Source organism: Mesoplodon densirostris, chromosome 20 (genome assembly GCF_025265405.1).
Source record: "Mesoplodon densirostris isolate mMesDen1 chromosome 20, mMesDen1 primary haplotype, whole genome shotgun sequence".
In the NCBI taxonomy this organism is placed as follows: Eukaryota; Metazoa; Chordata; class Mammalia; order Artiodactyla; family Ziphiidae; genus Mesoplodon; species Mesoplodon densirostris.
In genome coordinates this window covers 15,291,384-15,295,350 of record NC_082680.1, presented here as the reverse complement: position 1 = coordinate 15,295,350, position 3,967 = coordinate 15,291,384, and the positions used below count along the sequence as shown (strand labels likewise).

Below are 3,967 nucleotides of genomic sequence, written 5' to 3'. Positions count from 1 at the left end.
TGACTCCATTGATGAAAGTCTATTTCTGAGCTCTCTCTTCTGTTCCAGTGACCTATTTGTCTATTCTTTCACAAGTACCACACTGTCTTGATTACTGTAACTTTATACTAAATATTGAAATTGGGCAGTGTCAGCCCTCCAACTTTGTTCTTCTTCAATATTGTACTGGCTATTTTGGGTCTTTTGCCTCTCCATATGAACTTTAGAATAAATGGTTCAATATCCACAAAATAACTTGCTGGGATTTTGACTGGGGTTGCACTGAATCTACAGATCAGGCTGGGAATAATTGACAGTTTGACAATATTGAATCTTCCCATCCATGAACATGGAATATTTGTACATTATTTTGTTCTTCTCTGATTTTGTTCATCAGAGGTTTAGAGTCTTTTTCATATAGATCTAACACTTACATTTTATTAGATTTATGCCTAAGTGTTTCCTTTTTGAGGGGTGCTAATGTAAAAGGTACTGTGTTGTTAATTTCAAATTCTACATGTTCATTGCTTGTATGTAGAAAAAAGATTGACTTTTATATGTTAATATCCTGCAACCTTACTATAATTGCATATTTACCTGCATATATTTAATGGCAAACTTTTAGCATATAAAAAGGTGATACATTAACCATAACAGACAAAAACTTAATTTTAATGAATCCTAGGTTAAAACTTATTTATATTGTGAAATGTATTTCATTATTGAAAATGGAGGATATTATTACTTCATTTGTATCATGACTATGTAGTCATGTACAAAAGATGTAATCAAATGAAAAAATGTCTTTTGTTCTTTATTATTATTATTAGAATAATTCTTTTCTAATTGAATTTTCAACCAAACCAAGGAATTTCAGAACAGCTGTGGCATATATATGAGAGAAGTGTGAAGAAAAGCATATTTGAATTAGTGACAGGAGATTTGGCTTTTAGTTGCATGCCCTGTATGCATCCACCTGTATGCCTGTGGACAGATCACTTTATTTTTCTGTGCTTTGTGGAGTGAGGATGTATAAAAATAGACAAGATAAGATCCTTTGTTGTAGGTGCCATATGGCACTATGCTAATGATGATAATAAAGCTTACCATCACTGGAATTCCAAAACCCAGTCTATGTCTGAACATGAAAAGGAAGAATTCACTTCTCCACAGGTAGTTGAGGAATCTTTGTCAAGGAATCAGAATTTTAACTTAATCTTCAAAAATGTGGCTTTTGGTAACTGATTTGCAATTTTAAATATTAGTCAGTAGGATAGTATATTGTGGTTATTTGAGAGCAAGGCCTTTTGTGTCACTTGAAATGAAAATGTAGAATGGTGTCACTAGTTGTCTGAATTTTTCGTTACAGGAAAATCTCATTTCATGGTTCACACTTTCCTATAATTAATAAACAAAAGTAATTAGGGTCACCAGCTATCCTTTGGTAATTCAGTTAAATCTCTTTCTATCAAATATCCATTTTCTATCTGGTACTGAGCTTAGGAGACTTGAAGAAGTAGATATTGGTGTTTTTAAATTTAAAATACTTTAGATTTGCCATTTTGATTAAATTCAAATACTTTTCAGTTGTTATAAAAAGTAGACACAAGCTATTTGACTGAAACATTTTCACAGCTCCTCCCCACTGCCACCCCTCGGGTTTAAAGATTAATATCTTTGGTTTCCATAGTTTCTTAATCCTCTAAAAATGATAATAATAATGAACATATAGATCTGTTTTAAAGAATTTTACACATGCTCACTCTAATCACTCACAAATAACTTACATGTATGTACTGTTGTTATCCTAATTTTGCTGATAAGAAGACTGAGTAGTTGAGAAACTTTCCCAAGATAAACCCAGCCAGTAAGTCAGTAAATGGTAGAGCCAGGATTTAAAGCCATTGTCTAGGACCAAAGCCTATTTACAGCTTTACAGCTTCTCTAACGTAATGGCTGTAGGGCCTCCCTTTTGAAAAGGTGAGTGTTAAGTTTTTAGAAGTGCCATATTTTTTACAGATTTAAAAAAAAATGCAAAACAATTATTTTAAGCAACCTAAATATAATTTATATGAATACTCCTAGAGTCTATGGCCATTATTTTAGGTTTTAAGTGTGTATAGTTTTGCATATTGCATATTCTGTATTTTAGTCTCATTGTGTACTGATCAATCAAAGGCACTGTGTTTCGGGCTTCCCTGGTGGCGCAGTGGTTGAGCGTCTGCCTGCCGATGCAGGGGACACGGGTTTGTGCCCCGGTCCGGGAGGATCCCACATGCCGCGGAGCGTTTAGGCCCGTGAGCCGTGGCCGCTGAGCCCGCACGTCCAGAGCCTGTGCTCCGCAACGGGAGAGACCACAACAGTGAGAGGCCAGTGTACCACCAAAAAAAAAAAAAAAAAATAGGCACTGTGTTTCTTCAACCCAACCTTTTTTTTTTTTTTTTTTTTTTTTGTTCACGTAAAGGTTAATCAGTCAAGTTAATGAAAATATCAAGATTTTTGAGTTAGTGTATGGCAGAAGAAATTTAGTTTTGTTGCAAATAATACAGTATTTGGTGTTTCCATTCTGGACAAGCTAAGCTGCAGAAAGAGCAATGGCATTGAATCTTGGTTCATCAGGGTCACGTTCCATAAACTTCTTGCAAACTTCTATGGCATCCTCTAATAAAGTTTCATCACTAGTTTCCCCATGGTTAATTGGAAATGGTTTCCGTCCATCTGTTCATATAGATGCCCATCCATGTACATGAACTAATGCAATAGAATTAAGATCTACTTTTTCATCTATATTTGGTGCCTCAGTCTGACCTTCATGGGCACTGGTCTCATGAGTAACTCGAATGGCGTCATAGTTCTCCAGGTATCTGGCTCGTTCTTCAGGGCTCGTTGATGCAGACTCCTCCAGGAATTTTTTCAAGGTTGATCCAGATTCAAAGTGCATCTTGTCTTTATTGTTGGCAATAGCATGGATTATTCCAGTTGTCCCACAGGCATTGCTGACGGTTTGCTTCATGAAATATACTGATGATGTAACATCTTGTCCCTAAGATTTTATTTTTTCCTCTTCTTCTGTTCTGAATACCTCATACTTTTCTGTAATAGGGAAGAGAAGCAACACTGCACACACTGGTCTTGGTACCATGCTAAGGAGTTCAGGATCCATTCCATATACATCAACAAGCTGCCAGTTAGAATGTAGACCTAATTGTTTGAGAAACTGGTTGGTGACCTTGGGATTGGCCTCCAGCGGCAGCCAGCGTTGACCCTCCATGGCCGCTCCGCCCGGCCCCTCTCCAGCTCTCCCAACCTTCTTTTTTTTTAACATAGATATGGGCATACAATAATGATGACATTAAACATTAAGAGTTGAATTCTTTGATTTCATAAGTATGTTTGGAAATAAATTGTGTTTTAGAAAAAAACTTTACATTTGTATAGCAGCTTTAATTCTCGGATCCTCACACAGTATCCCATTTTATCCTAAACCCAAACATAATAAAATAAGGCAGGCATTACTGTTTGTATTTTACAGGTGAGCAAATTGAAGTACAAAAATTAAGTGTATTGTCCAAGGTCACACAGCCAGTTAGAGGGGAAGGCCAGTCAGGAACTCAGTTCTCTGAATTCCCAGCCTCAGGGTCTTCATTATTCCCCTGTAAGAAACTACTGTCCACGGAATCCGCCTGCCAATGCAGGGGACACGGGTTTGATCCCTGGTCCAGGAAGATCCCACATGCTGCAGAGCAACTAAGCCTGTGCATCATAACTACTGAGCCTGCGCTCTAGAGCCTGCGAGCCACAACTACTGAGCCTGGGTGCTGTAACTACTGAAGCCCACGTGTCTAGAGCCTGTGCTCTGCAACAAGAGGAGCCACCACAACGAAGAGTAGCCCCCACTTGACGCAACTATTGAAAGCCTGTGCGCAGCAGCAAAGATCCAACATAGCCAAAAATAAATGAATGAATGAATGAATGAATGAATAAAAAG

General features: G+C 37.5%; 1 pseudogene; it reads right to left on the bottom strand.

Moving 5' to 3' along the window:
- Positions 1 to 2,539: 2,539 nt before the first annotated feature.
- LOC132481289 (ubiquitin carboxyl-terminal hydrolase isozyme L3-like) lies at positions 2,540 to 3,268 on the bottom strand (annotated as a pseudogene).
- Positions 3,269 to 3,967: the final 699 nt, after the last annotated feature.